This window comes from Glycine soja, chromosome 11 (genome assembly GCF_004193775.1).
Source record: "Glycine soja cultivar W05 chromosome 11, ASM419377v2, whole genome shotgun sequence".
Lineage (NCBI taxonomy): Eukaryota > Viridiplantae > Streptophyta > Magnoliopsida > Fabales > Fabaceae > Glycine > Glycine soja.
Window position 1 is genome coordinate 28846800 of NC_041012.1, and position 16417 is coordinate 28863216.

Below are 16417 nucleotides of genomic sequence, written 5' to 3' on the forward strand. Positions count from 1 at the left end.
TTTCATGCCATAACCACGTTGAAAACCAAAAAGAGGCACAATAATAATAAAATAATCAAATATATCTTTGAATAAAATAATCAAAAAAATCAATTGGACGCTTTTCTTAGGGGTTTTTCTTAATTGAATTGACTAATAACCAAAGTGAAACTAAGGCTAAAATTAACTCACAAATCAAGCTTTGTCATTCAAAAATCACCTAAAAGCCATTTTAAGGTCCAATGCCTTGAATGGTCCTCTTTGCTTTTATTTGGTTAAACGTGGACTTTTGAAAGCGTAAAGTCAACGCATAAATTTGTCACTACTTTCAAGAAACCAAGAGATCATTAATGGTCCAATGCCTTAATGTTTTCTTTTCTTTCAAAAAGAATCAAAAGATCGTTTAATGGTCCAACACCTTAAATGACCTTTTGTTCAGTCAAAATATATCTTGCAAAAAAGATAAAAACAACTTAACCAACGTTTAGTTTTTAAAGAACTACGTAGGTCTGATTTTCTTATCACAATTGAGGAATACGTTGGAGCAAGGGAAACACCCTTGTCGACCACAAAAGGATAAAAAATACAAAAGGAATAAAAAGACATAAAAAACGTAAAAGGGAAAATAAAACAAATGGAAGTCATATTTGCACACTTGATTAAAGGCTGTCGTCCCTTGTGACCGACGCGTGGGGTGCTCATACCTTCCCCGTGCATAAATACAACTCCTGAACCCTTCACACTTAAAGTTCGTAGACCATGCCTTTTTTCGGTTTTTCTGACGTTTTCCTCGAATAAACGTTGGTGGTGACTCCACGCATTTTCCTCCCATGGAAGATGCACCCGTGAGTCTCGCGTCGCCCTCCCGCCGAAGGGTAGGTTGCGACACCCTCCAAAGTTTTTTTTTTTTTTGCAAGGGTATACCACCAACTGCTTACCCTTCAATGGCATATCCGAGGCAAGGCTCGAAGTCGGCTAGATTGTTGTGGGGAATTTCATGTGTCTCCCTCATGGGTTGAGAGACATGTACATGATGAGGTTGTCAGCTCTCAATGAGTATGGGAGCGGAGTTATTGACATCCTCATTGGGAGTGTACGCCACATTGGGTGGTGTATAGTTGGGAGGCAAGCCATATGGTGGGAAGGCGTGCTCATTTTGAATTTGTAAATCATGGGGCCGTCCGTACTTCTCAAATTTTTGCCTACCATATCTGACGTTGGATGATTCATTTGGTTGAGATCAGATGGGGGCATCGGGTTCACCTTAGCAACAGCGCTGGTAGCGGCAACAGCGCTGAAGAGAAATGAATAAGAAAGATCTATAAAAAAAACTTGTTATGAAACTTGTTGAAAGATTGTTGTGAAATTCATGTCATGGTCACATATTTATAATCTCTTGATGACTCAAGTTAAAGTTTGTGACTCTTGGCAATTTCTTTAAAACTAGTCAGCTTTTAAAAATTGTGACTCTTTTGAAAACTAGTTACTTAGAAAGTTGTGACTTTTGAAAAAATCTTCAGAAACAAGTCACTTTAAGAATTGTGACTTTTGGAAATTTGTTTTTCGAAATCAGTCACTGGTAATCGATTACCATTAAGGTGTAATCGATTACACATCAATAGATGTGACTCTTCATTTTTAAATTTTGAAAATCAAAATGTTTAGAAACACTGTTAATCGATTACAAGTATTGTGTAATCGATTACACATGTTTAAAATGATTTGAAAATGTTTAAACACAAGTTGTGACTCTTGAAATTTGAAATCTAACATTTTAAAACATTGGTAATCGATTACATGCTCATGGTAATCGATTATAGCTTTGTAAATCAGTTTTGAAAACAATGCTGGCTACTGGTAATCGATTACTACCTTCTGGTAATCGATTACCAGAGAGTAAAACTCTTTGGTAATGATTTTGTGAAAACTTCTTGTGCTACTCAATGTTTTGAAAAAAACTTTTAGTACTTATCTTGATTGAGTCTTCTCTTGATTCTTGAATCTTGAGTCTTGAATCTTGAATCTTGATCTTGATTATCCTTGAATCTTGATTCTTGAATCTCGAATCTTGATTCTTGAATCTTTGGAATTTGCTTAACTATTGATTCTTTGGCATCATCAAAATAATCTTGGAAGGCATTGCTTCCACAGGTCATTGGCTTACTCTAGAAGTATGAGGCTATCCATAGAGTTGCTATAGCTTATCATCCCCAAACTAATGGGCAAGTGGAGGTTTTTAATGGAGAGATCAAGCAAGTGTTGCAAAAGGTAGTGCATCTCAACAGGAAGGATTGGAGCAAGCTACTTGAGGATGCTCTATGGGCCCTCAAGACCGCTTACCGAACAGCTTTGGGGATGTCTCCCTATGGAGTGGTTTTTGGTAAGGCAAACCACCTTCCAGTGGAGATTAAGCACCATGCTTATTGGGCGGTGAAGAGTTGTAACATGGAGTTTAATGAAGCGGGTATGGAAAGGAATCTTCAATTGCAAGAACTTGAGGAGATTTGCTTAGAAGCCTATGAGAACTCCAAGATTTACATGGAAAAAGTGAAGAGGTTTCATGACTCTAGGAATCTTAGGAAGGAGTTCCATATTGGCCCAAAAGTGCTCTTGTTTAAGTCTCACCTCAAGCTTATTTTCGATAAACTTCGATCTAGATGGGATGGTCCTTTTGTTATTACTAATGTTTTTTCCCATGGTGCAACTGAGATTAAAAATGAAGTTACTGGCAAAGTCTTCAAAGTGAACGGTCACCAATTCAAGCTTTTTCATGAAAGCCCCCAAGTAGAGGAGGAATTTAAGGCAGACCTCTCTTTGGTCTTGCCAATTTTATGTGATGATGTGCCTTAAATGGAACTTTAGAAGTTTCCTTCCCTTTTCTTTTATATGTTTTCTCTTTGTTTGCATTTCATTACATGTTCACATTGAGGACAATGTGAATTTCAAGTGTGTGGGGAGAATTTAGAAAAAAAAATGTTTGTTTTCTATTTTTCTGTTTTCTATTTTTTTGTTTTTGTTTTTTGTTTTCTCTATTTTTTTATTTTTGTTCTTATTGTTTTTATGTATTTGTATGATGTTTTTGTTTTGTTGCTATTTTCTATTTTTTGTTTTGTTTTACTGCTTTTACATATAAGAAAAATAAAAAAAAAAAAACAGATTTTGCAGTTGCTGTTTTCTAATGTTTTTCTTGAATTTAGGCACTTTCTCATGTTTTTCATAGGATTTCTAACTTGTATAATTTGTGAGAGATGTATCATTTTAGTTTAGAGGTTTCATGCTTGATGTGAACCATTGTTGCAATTGTGGAAGTGATAAGTAGGCTTGAAAAAATTGAGGTAGATCATGTGTGATAGAATTATGCCTTGTGAGTTTTTGGGATTTTGTGGATGGATTGCATTATTCCATTCATGCTCTTTCATGTGTGATTTCACCCATATGCTAGATTACTCTAGGTTTTGCCTTGTTTCTCTTGTCATTCCTTGTTTCATATGGATTGATTGAGATGATTTAGGCCTTCTTTCTTTTAGCCACTAGCCAAATAAGCCTACCTTGCATTGATATCCATTGTCACCCTCTTTGAGCCTTTAACTCCTTCTTTCACTTTGTAGCTTATTACAAGCCAAAAAAATTGAAAACCATGTTGTCCTAAACATTAGGGAGAAAAGGGGCCTTGGAATTGTTTTGGGAGTGAGTTTCAAACAAGTGTGGGGAATTTGTACTTTGTTTTATGAAAGTTTCGTTGTTTTCTTCATTTCATTTTCTTGCGACTTGTTGAAAAGAAAAAAAAAATGGGAGTATAAAATGAAAAGGTTCAAAAAGAAAAAAAAAATTGTACAAACAAAGAAGAAGAAAAAAATGTGTTATGGTTCATTTTCATTCTTGTAAGTTATTGTTATTTTAATTTTGTTGTTCTCCATTTTGTTCTTTGTTTCAAACTCTTTTTTTTACTTGTTGACTTACTCCACATTGCCCCTTTTTTCCCTTAGTTTTAGCCTAAATATCCTTCTCATGTCCACCCTTATCTAAGCCATACACTACAAATCAATAAAAGTCCTTTTGATCCTTTGATGCATATGTATTTCAAGTTGAATGGATTAGAATCTTGTCAAAATTTGGATGTGCTAGTTACCTATGGTGCTTGAGCTTAAACACAAACCAATACACATTTGGTAAGGTTGAGTGTTTTTCTTTGAGAGATTTCTATCACCATCGTACATTCTTAATTTTGACTTGACTACTTGTCCACTTTGCATTTTGTGATCATGTGTTCATGGATTGCTTTTTACCTTGAGACCATTCTTCCATTTTCCATCTCTCTCATTTTTGTGCATTGTTAGGATCCATTAAAAAAATGTGTGTACCTTGTTCATACCTTTCTTTTAGTTGTGGCTATTTTTAGATTAATTTCTTTTTCTTGATCTTTCTTTTAGTTTTGCCCAGGAGTGCAAAAAATAAAGTGTGGGGGGATTTGATTGAGCATTTGTAGTTTAATATTTTTCTATTCTTCTTAGCTCAATTGGAATCTCTTTGACCCTTATTGTCTAACCTTCACTCAGTTTTGGTCGTAGGCAAATGATTGTGCTTCATTGAGAATTGTAGCTAATTTTTTTAATTTTGTGTTTACTTGACCTATCTGCCTTGTGCAAGAACTAAGGGACAATACAGAACATCAAATGGAGCATATGAGTAGTCCCTGGAAAGCTAAGAAAAAGATACTCAATGTCCTCAACTTTATGTATTATAGAACTCAATGTCCTACACTTTATGTTTCATAGGACTAAACATTCTCTATTTTTAGTTTCATAAGACTCAACATCCTCTGCTTTATATTTCATAGGACTTAAGGTCCTCTGTTTTATATTTTAAAGGACTTAAGGTCCTCTATTTTAAGTTTCATAGGAATAACATCCTCTCTTTATGTTTCATACAACTCAGCATCCTCTATTTTTATGTTTCATAGGATACAATGTCCTTTGTTTTTAGTTTTGAAGGACTCAACGTGCCTTGCTTTATGTTTCATAAGACTCAACATCATTCGTTTTTAGTTTTATAGGACTCAATGTCCTCTACTTTATATTTCATACGATTCAATGTCCTCTGCTTTTTGTTACATAAGACTAAACGTCCTCTACTTTTAGTTTCATATGTCTCAACATCCTCTGCTTTATGTTTCCTAGGACTCAATATCCTCTGGTTTTGGTTTCAAAGGATGCAAATTCCTCTACTTTATGTTTCATCGGACTAAATGTCCTCTATTTTTAGTTTCATAGGACTCAACGTCCTCTACTTTATGTTTTATAGGACTCCACATCCTCTTCTTTATGTTTCATAGGACTCAACATCCACTATTTTTAGTTTCATAAGACTCAATGTCCTCTACATTATGTTTCATAGGAATCAACATATCTACTTTTAGTTTCATAAGTCTCAACGTCCTATGCTTTATCTTTCATATGACTCAACAACCTCTACTTTATGTTTCATAGAACTCGATGTCCTCTGCTTTAAGTTTTATAGGACTCAACATCCTCTATTTTTAGTTTCATAGGACTCAATATTCTCTCCTATATGTTTCATAGGACTCAACGTCATCTATTTTTAGTTTCATGGGACTTAACTTCCACTATTTTATTTTTATAGGACTCAACGTCCTCTTTTTTAAGTTCATAGGACTCAACGTGCTCAACTTTATGCTAAATTGGACTCAACATCCTTTATTTTTATGTTTCATAGGACTCAAAATCATCTTCTTTATGTTTCATAGGACTCAATGCCTCTGTTTTTAGTTTTATAGAACTCAATGTCCTCTGTTTTTAGTTAAATAGGACTCAACATTGTCTGCTTTATGTTTCATAGGACTCAACATCCTTTGTTTTTATGTTTCATAGGACTCAACATCCTCTGTTTTTAGTTTCATAGGACTCAACGTCCTTTGTTTTTAATTTGATAGAACACAATGCTCTCTACTTTATGTTTTATAGGATTCAATGTCCTTTATTTTTAGTTTCGTAGGACTCAACGTCCTTTGCTTTATATTTCATAGGATTTAACGTCCTTTGCATTATATTTGATGGGACTCAATGTCCTCTTCTTTATGTTTCATAGGACTCAACATTCTCTACTTTATGTTTCATAGGAGTCGACGTCCTCTATTTTTTGGTTTCATAGGTCTCAACATGCTATGCTTTATGTTTCACAGGACTCAACGTCCTCTGCTTTGTGTTTCATATGACTCAACGTCCTTTGGTGTTTGTGTCATAAGACTCAACGTCCTTTGCTTTATGTTTCATAAGACTTAAGGTCCTCTGGTTTATGTTTTATAGGACTCAACGTTTTCTATTTTTAGTTTCATAAGACTCAATGTCCTCTGCTTTAGTTTGATGGGACTCAAAGTCCTCTCCTTTCGTTTATAGTACTCAAAGTCCTCTACCTTTTGTGTCACAAGACTTGTTTCGCTACATTGTCACGTTGAACTCAAAGTTCTTTATTTTGTTGATACACTAAATCCTTTTTTTTAAGATTCTTCGTTCTCATGTTGTGATCTTTTGAAGGATTACCTGAACAGAATTAGTATCATTGACCTTATTATCTTTTATTTTCAATAGAAGACATGTAAAGTGGGGCAGCTGTCAGATCCTAATTCTGTTTAACTCTAAAAAAATAAAAAATAAAAAAATAATAATAAAAAGGAACAGGAATGAAACGGAAAAAAAAACATTAATGGAAAAAAGGCCCAAAGGGACCTAATGGGCTCTCGACATAATAGTCTGAGAGCCCATTAGGTCAAGTAGTAACAGTAAAAAAGCACAAGGAAAGGGGGACTGTGCATTAATTATATAGAGGAGAGCAGCATGGATCTTGAGAGGAGGGAAGGAACCAACCACCTCATTCCTTCACTTTCCCTCGCACTTTCATTTCCTCTCCTCCTCTTCCCCTTCTTCTCTTTCATTCCTCATTCTTTCTTCTTCTTTTTTTGTGATCTGCTACTTTGTTTCATTTCATCTCATTGGTGGACACCTTGGCCGCCGATGAGGTCTACATGGGTTGTGTTGTTGTTTTGTTTGTTATTTTTTTTAGTTCTTCACATATTCCTCCATCATCTACATTTCTTCGTATTCCATTTGCATTCCCTAAGACTCCGTAGCCCCACTGTCGTGCCATGTCTTGTCACTGCTGAACCCATGACGGCCTTCCATCGCAAGGCCCTACGCTGGTGGCGACAGGTGGTCGTTCCATCCTCTGTGGTGGTGCCCTCTTTCCCACAGTGTTTTGGGGTCTTAGGCACCTAGGGTTTTTCAACCCTTTTGCTTAATTGTGGGTTGGGCTAGGTCTCTCTGACTTGGTTCCAACCCTAGTCCAAAAAAAAAAACAAAAAAAAAGTTGACATGGGCAAGAAGGTTGGGCCTGGTTCATCAAGTTTTAAATAAAATAAATACAACTAGTTACACCCCTTTTTACACCCCTTTTTACACCTAACACCTCTTTTCATTTTGGACCTAGCCCATTTCCATCAAGTCTAAAATAAGATAAATACTACTATTTACATTGCCCTCCCTTATACATACACCCCCTATCATTTTGGGCTTAGCCCATTTTCGGCAAGTTTGAAATAATATAAATCTCTTATTTACATCCCCCTCCCTTATATATACACCCCTTTCATTTGGGCCCAACACGTTCTTGTTGAGTCTAAAATAAAATGAATACTGATAGTTACAACCCCTACTTTATATATGCACCCCTGTCACCCAGGCTAATGACCAGACCCGTCATGTCAGCACTCTGTCAGTGTTGACTAAGTACAACTCAACCCTTTGACTTTAACCCTCAACAAAAAAATGAATAAATAAATAATAATAAATAAGTAAACTAGTACATAACTCGTTATTTTTATTTCTTTTTTTGTTTGTCCCTATCATTTATTTTATTTGATTGTCTTTTTATCATTGCTTAGTTAATTAGTTTAATTAACAATGTGATGTAAATATTCCACTACTTATTTTATTTTTTCCCACATTTCAATCTCGCATCCATAATTACTATGTGTACTCATCACTTTTATTCTATCCCTTTCTATTCCCATTTGATTTATTTGATTACATAATTAAGTCAATTATTCATTTATTTTTATAATTCTGCATTAGTATTCTTTAATACATGCTTATGTTGTGCACTCCATGCTAGGTTTCCGACTTGCTTGGTGGTATTTCAATAACGTGTGAATAAATTTTGTGAATGTCATGTTGGGTCTCTGACTTACTTGACTTCACAAAGTTTACCTCAAACCCAATTTTTTTTTTCTAAGAAGGTAAAAATACTCAAATAAATAATCACTCAATTCTCCTTTTTTTTTCTCACGTTTCGTGCAATTCATGTTAGTCTCTGAGTTGCTTGGTGGTATTTCAATAATGTGTGAGTAAATTTTGTGAATACCATGCAAGGTCTTTGACTTTTTTGGTGATGTTTCAATAACATGTGAGTAAATTTTGTGAATGTCATGTTGGTTCTTTGACTTGTTTGACTTCACAAAGTTTACCACAAAACTAAAATCTTTTCTAAAAAGGTAAAAATACTCAAATAAGTGATCACTCATTTCTCCTTTTTCTCCACAAAAATTATGCATTACTCAAGATCGCTTCAAGGTCCAATGCCTTAAGCGATTTTCTCCACTATTATCATAAAATTCAATGGTGTTTCAAGGTCCAATGCCTTAATGACTCTTTTTCACACAATTGAAACAAATCTTTCAAAAAAGATAAAATCAACCCAACACACAAGTTATTCCCAAAGAACTACATAAGTCTGATTTTCTCATCGCACTTAGGGATATTAGGAGCGAGGGAAAATCCCTGGTCGATTTTAAAAAAATAAAAACATAAATTCCCCGCTGATCGAGGCCGTACCCGAATCAAATAAACATGAAAATGTAGTAACTAGGAAGTGATCCTAGGTCGTTTCCCAACGAGCAATGATAAACCAAATGTTCATAATATACTTGCAGTAACAATAACGATTGGGGGGGGGGGTTGTTTGTTTTGTGACTTAAAGAACAGAACAAGTAAACTGGAATACGAAACTAATAATATTAAAAATGAGTTGTTTCCTCTGATTCAAAAGCCATTCTCTTGTCCTGGGTTATGGAGAATTTGTCCCTAACAGTTAACCACTTAATCAAACCCTATTTCAATTTACTAAGCGAAAATCAACTTAGGGTTGTCAATACGTGATTAGGCAACACATACACCAGTTAGCCCTTCGTCCATTAAGCATGAACGCAAGTTAGGCTCAGAGGCAATTAATCGAACATGAAGCGTGCACAGATTAATGTTAACGAATTTGGGTTAACTCGTGAAGGGAAAACAGCCAGGAAGCCACATTATAAACGAAACCTCAAAGAGAGTTGAGCTTCGTCCTCAAAAGGAAACAACACCAGAATATTTATCCTTCCATAGATTCAAACAGAAAACGTAAATGAAACTAAAAGCAGAAACGTAAACGAAGCAGAAACGTAAATGAAGGCAGAAGAAGAAACAAGAACGAAATTGTAATTAGAAGCAGAAAATGGAAAATTGCATTACGTAAACAGTAGCATTAGAACAGAAAAATGTAAAAACCATAAACCCTATGCTCTGAATAATAGTCTCCCAGAATAGCCTTGCACAAATCCCAAGGCTACTATTTAAAAAGAGTCACTCAAAGTCACTGGGCCCTATTACAATATTCTGGCCCAAAACGAAATAAGCACTGAACCACATAAAATAAAATTGCAATCTCCTAATTATAAATTAACTAAGGTAAGCACTGCTTTATTTGCCCTCTTCAAGTCCACAACCAAAATCCAGATTAAGCCCAATGTTTCATTAATTCCTGAAATTAGATCAAAAACATCAAATTAGCTAAATGAGCCCATATAATAAAACTGCCTAATTAATTTGACAATTAAGACTAATCAGTAATTAAAATGGTACAAAAAGGGTTTAAGAAATAGAAGAAAATGATGGCACATCACCCGCTTTTCTAAGAAAATTGCTTTCATATTCTAAATAAAAAAATATATAAATAAATATAACTCGTGTTCTCAAGGAAAGATAAATAATTAAAAAGTCACTTTATTTTTAACACACTCAATTAAAGTTTATCATCTTCATGACGGGCACGTGGGTTGCTAACACCTTACCCGTGCGTAAATGACTCTTAAACTCTTTTCCTCAAACCATAGACCATCCCATATCTTTTTTGGTTTTCCCGATGTTTTCCTTAAATAAACATTGGTGGCGACTCCCCGTTTTCCATTTGGAAAACTCACTCTCTATCTTTTTTTTACCAGTGTCCCATCATGATGCATGTTGCGACAATATTTTAATTAAACCCCTAAAGATAATTGTCATACCCTAATTTCGTCCGGGGACCAACCATTGTTGGGATGCGACCCTCGTTTGACCACTTCGAGGTACTTGGCACCCATCGTTAGGCAATTCGTGAGGTTCTGAGACATGCCGGAAGTCAAAAGAAAGCATTGTAGCACAATCCGTGAAGTTCCGTGACATGCTGGAAATTAAAAGGAAGTGTTAGTGCGCAATCCATAAAGTTCCGTAACATTCTGGAAGGCAAAAAAAGGATGATTACGTAATCCGTAAGGTTCCGAAACATTACAGAAGGAAAACAAGTATCGTTACGTAATTCGTAAGTTTCCGTAGCGTTACGAAAAAAGAATCAGCAAAAAAAGGCAAAGAGGGGTGTATTTAGTAAACAGGTGGTTCAACCCTCCTTGTATCTGAGATTCACTTAAAATTAGTGAGAAAAATTGTTTCCGTGAAGAAAATCCAAGCCGAGGCGCTTCCGTAACGCTTCAGTGACGTTTCCGTGGGTGATTTCGCGAAGATTTTCAACCGTTCTTCGTCGTTCTTTGGTCTTCAACCGGTAAGTTCCCGAAATCGAACTTTTCACTTCATTCTATGTACCCTTAGTGGTTCCCACTTGTTTCGCGTGCTTTTATTTTCATTTCATTTACTTTCCGTACCCCCTTTTGACGTGCTTTAGTCATTTATTCAAGTCATTTTCTCGCCTAATCAAAAATAAAAATAAATTTCCACCGATCATTCGTATTGTAACATCTTTTAATTTCTGTTAAAATGAAATCTGACCGTTCGGTCATGCCGTAACCACGTTTGAAACCAAAAAGAGGAAAATTAATAATATAATAATAAAAAATATCTTTTAGTAAAATAAATTAAAAAAAATCAATCGGACGTTTTTCTTTGGGATTTTCCTTTCTTAATCGAATCGACTAATGACTAAAGTGAAACTAAAGGCTAAAATCAATTCATAAACCAAACTTTTTGTCATCACCTAAAAAAGCCATTTTTAAAGGTCCAACGCCTTGAAATGGTCTTTTCCGCTTTTATTGGTTAAATGTAGATTTCTAAAGGCCTAAAATCAACATGTAACTTTATTACCTCTTTCAAAAATAAAGAGATCATTAATGGTCCAATGCCTTAATGTTTTCTCTCTTTTCAAAAGAATCGAAAGATTGTTTAATGGTCCAACGCCTTGAAATGACCTTTCATTCAATAAAAACATATTTTGCAAAAAAGGATAAAAACAACTTAACCAAACGCTTTGTTCTCAAAGAACTACGTAGGTCTGAATTCCTTACCACAATTGAGGAATACGTAGGAGCAAGGGAAACACCCTCGTCGACCACAAATAGATAAAAATATAAAAAGGCATAAAAAGACATAAGAATGTAAAAAAGGGAAAATAATATAAATTGAAGTCACATTTGCACATTCGATTAAAGGATGTCATCCCTTGTGACGGACGTGTGGGGTGCTAATACCTTCCCCGTGCATAAACACAACTCCCGAGCCTTTCATTTAAAATTTGTAGACCACGTCTTTTCCGGTTTTTCCGACGTTTTCCTCAAATAAATGTTGGTGGCGACTCCGCGCGTATTCCTTTCTTGGAAGACGCACCCGCGAGTCACGCGTCGTCCTTCCGCCGAAGGGTAGGTTGCGACAATAATTACTCTAATTAGACTCCTAAAGATAGTATCCTTAATTAAGCTCATTATAACCGTGGTAATATCCACCATGGCCGTTGTCGAAATCCTAGCACTGAAGCTTGAGATATCCTGGCTTTGCCACAATCCATATGAGTTGATCACAACTTGATGTAGCTCCATGTGGAGCTTGTAGGCCTTGGATCTTCTTCATCAATGGATTCCTTTGATTCTTGAATATCAATGTTAGCGGAATGGAGAAGGAAGAAAGATGATTGGAGATGCCACATCAAGGATAAGATGAGTCAGTCAAGAAGAAGCTCACCACCATAGGAAGCCATAGATAAGAGCTTTGAGGTAGGAGAAGATGAGTGGAGGGAGAGAAGGAGAAGAAGCACGAAATTTTGTGCCTCAAATGAGGTCTGAACTTTGAAGTGTAATTCTCAAATGATCAAAGTTGAAAAAATGCACACACATGGCCTCTATTTATAGCCTAACTATCACACAAAATTGGAGGGAAATTTGAATTTCTATTCAAATTTAACTTGAATTCGAAATTGAATTTGTGGAGCCAAATTTTGGAGCCAAAATTTAACTAATTATGATTAGTGAATTTTAGTTATGGTTCAGCGCACTAATCCAAGATCAAGTCCAAGATTCTCCACTAAGTGTGCTTAGGTATCATGAGGCATGTAAGGCATGAAGGACATGCACAAAGTGTGACTATATGATGTGGCAATGAGGTGTAGCAAGCAAATTCTCACTTCCCCCTCTAAAATTTAATTGGATTGGGCTTCTCCCAATTCAATTAAATTTATTTCCCAACACACACATCAAATATTCACTTAATTCATGTGAAATTACAAAACTACCCCTAATACAAAAACCAGTCTAGGTGCCCTAAAATACAAGGGCTGAAAATCCTATATTTCTAGGGTACCCTACCTACATTATGGAGCCCTAAATACAAGGCCCAAAAATAATGAAATCCTAATCTAATATGTATAAAGATAAGTGGATCCAACCTTGGCCCATGGGCTCAAAAATCTACCCTGTGGTTCATGAGAACACTAGGGCCTTCTTCAGCAGCTCTAGCTCAATCCTCTTGGAGCCTCTTGCTCATGGCTCTGGTGATTGGTCCCTTTCTAGGGAGGATTGCATCACAACTATCTTAGAGTTGTGCACTTTTTTCACTTTCCAACCTTTTCACTTAATTGTGCGGTTGTGTTTCTGCAAGGTAAAACTACTATCCAAACATACATTTTTCCAAGAAAATGCATGAAAACAGCACAGAAACTCACACAAAATATCACTCAAAATATGGTTTACCAACCTCCCCACACTTAAGCATTGCTTGTCCTTAAGTAATTATTCTAGTTCCCAATTCAATAAATTATTTTAAGTTTAAATTCATGTATCATAAATTCCAATTTATTCAAAAGTAAAACTCAAACACAAGGTGTTAGAGATTAACTTAGGAATCTATTATGCTTGTAATTAACAAGTAAACTGTCTTAAAAAGTAGGATTGGAACCTTATGAAACTTGGGCCAACTTTATCACTTTTTTCCAAACATTTGCCTAGTTAGGGATCCTTTGCTTGGAAGTCCCTTAATTCAATCCTACCCCCAAGGGCATTGGATAGAAGACTCCAAGAAGATTGGGCCAGAGATGCAAGAGAAGGCCTTAGGATTCTCATAAGCCTTAGGGTAGATTTTGGGCCCATGGGCTAAGTATGAGCCCACTTATCTTTGCACATATTAGATTAAGATTTCATCATTTTAGGCTTTGTATTTAAGGCTCCATAATGTAGGTAGGGTACCCTAGAAAAGTAGGATTTTTCAGCCCTGGTATTTTAGGGCAGCTAGACTAGTTTTTGTATTAGGGGTAGTTTTGTAATTTCACAAGCATTAAGTGAATATTTGATGTATTAAGTGAATATTTGATGTGCGTGTTGGGAAATAAATTTAATTGAATTGGAAGAAGCCCAATCCAATTAAATTTTAGACGGGGAGGTGAGCATTTGCTTGCTACACTCCATTACAACATCATATAGTCACACTTTGTGCATGTCCTTCATGCTTTACATGCCTCATGACACCTAAGCACACTTGGTGGAGAATCTTGGACTTGATATTGGATTAGTGGGCTGAACCATAGCTAAAATTCACTAATCATAATTAGTGAAATTTTAGCTCCACAAATTCAAGTGAAATTTGAATAAAAATTCAAGTTTCCCTCCAATCTTGTGTGATACTAAGGCTATAAATAGAGGCTATGTGTGTTCATTTTTTCAACTTTGATCATTTGAGAATTAAACTTTGAAGTTCAAACCTCATTTGAGGCACAAAATTTCGTGCCCCTTCTCTCCCTCTCCCTCCGCTCATTTTCTTCTACCTTCAAGCTCTTATCCATGGCTTCCTATGGTGGTGAGCTTCTTCTTGACTCATCTTCTCCTTGAAGTGACATCTCCAATCATCTTTCTTCCTTATCCATTACGCTTCCCATTGAACTTCAAGAATCAAAGGACTCCATTGATGAAAAAAATCCAAGGCCTACAAGCTCCACATGGAGCTACATTATGTGGTATCAAGAGCATCTTTGTCAAGGTGATGTTATTTTGCTTCCTCTACCTTTTTGTTCGGTCAATTCTGTGACATCCTGAAATTTCTACCCGAAATTTTGTAAGCGATATATTTTAAATAATTATATATATAAGTATTATTCAGTGTATATATATATATATATTCTTGGAAGCAGTATGTACATTGGGGGAAAGATACGCGGGTTAGGCTAATTAACGAAGAGTAATCCATAACTGGACAGTTATAGGTTAATTCTCAATTAATTGGTCTAAAAATTATCATTTTGCATGCAACTAAAAATTTAACAAAACCAACCTCTGAACCACGCTCAAGGTTTCATTCTGAGCGTTTTGATATATATATATTGCCTACTTTCGAAAACGGGTCCCGACGGGTGCAGAGAAACGCGAGGAACTGGAACTAGAGAAGCGACACACAAACCGAGGCAGGATTTTAGCATTCAAAAGGTCAATTTTTTCTCTCCTTGTGGCTGAGTATGAAGTCACATCAAGAGAAAAAGTGGGCCCCTTTTGCTCCACTCAAAATGAGACATGTGGCATAGCTTTTAGAAAAAGGGGAAAAGAAAATCATTTTTTATATAAAAGCTAAGTTTCTCTCTCCTTCTCCCTTTCACGTAGCTTTTTCTTCTTCATTCTTCTCCTCCTTTGTTCTCCATTAAAGCTCCAAAATTTCTCATCACTTCTACTCCAAATTGCAAAAGGAAGCCATTTTCGGAGTCGTGAACCGCACCTCTGCGTTGTGGGACTTCGAATTTCAGGTATGGGTGGACTTATTCTCACATGAATTTCATGGGTATTGGGTTTTTGGGAGATATGATGGGTAGTTCTACAAGGTTTATGCCTTATGGTAGTTATTTGTGAAGGAATTTGTTGAAAGCATGCTAAACTTGACATGTTTGATGTGAGTAAACTGGTTGTTTGTGATGATTCTTTGTGATGTTTTCATAGGTATTGGGTTTTAGGGTTTTATGATGATTCTTTGTGATGTTTGTGTGCTGAAATTGTTGGTAGAAAACTGGTAGAGATGATGGGGAGAGTTAACCTAGGGTTAAATGTGAGAATGGTAGTGATGTGAGAGCAAAAGTATGAGGTTTTGAGGGTTCGAAAATCTAAATTTGGGGTTAGTGGTAATTGGAGGCTAAATTCAGTTGATCCTAGTTTAAAATGTCAATTAGGACTTGTAGGAAAGCTTGGGCAGAGCAAATGAGGAAGATGAGTGACTAAGGTGAGAGAAAAGAGCCTTTTCTAGGTTAAATTGGATGTTGAGAGGTCAAACTTTGAATGGCTGGGGTTTTCACCTTAAAATCAGTTTGAGCAAGTCCAAATTAATGTTATAGACTTGTTTGAGATGAGAGTTTACTCCAAAATTACCCCATTCTCATTTTCACTTCTCAAACCTTGAAAATTCACTCAATTGATGGGTTTTGGATACCTAGATTTGGATTTACCTTGACCTGAAGCTTGATTTTGGTTTAAATATGATTTATACATGATTTAGGACTTTTAGGATCCAATTTGAGCAAAATTGGATGTGGGCAAGATGGATTTCGAAATCTTCCCTATTATGCAGAAAATTGTTGTTGAATTGTGCAACAGAATTTTTGTTCATATGCAGAAAATGTTTGTGCATTGCTGGTTATGGGAAAGGTATTACATATTGGGTTCTAGACATTTTCTAGCAGATCCCAACGGTCAAAATGTAGATTTATGTACTAGGAACCTCCAGTAAAATTTTCAAGTCGATCCAATGGTTAACGAATCGGAACGAAGAGAATGTTACTGGGGTATCTGAGTAAGGAAAGATGTAATATGTGAATGTGTTTTGGGCAGAGT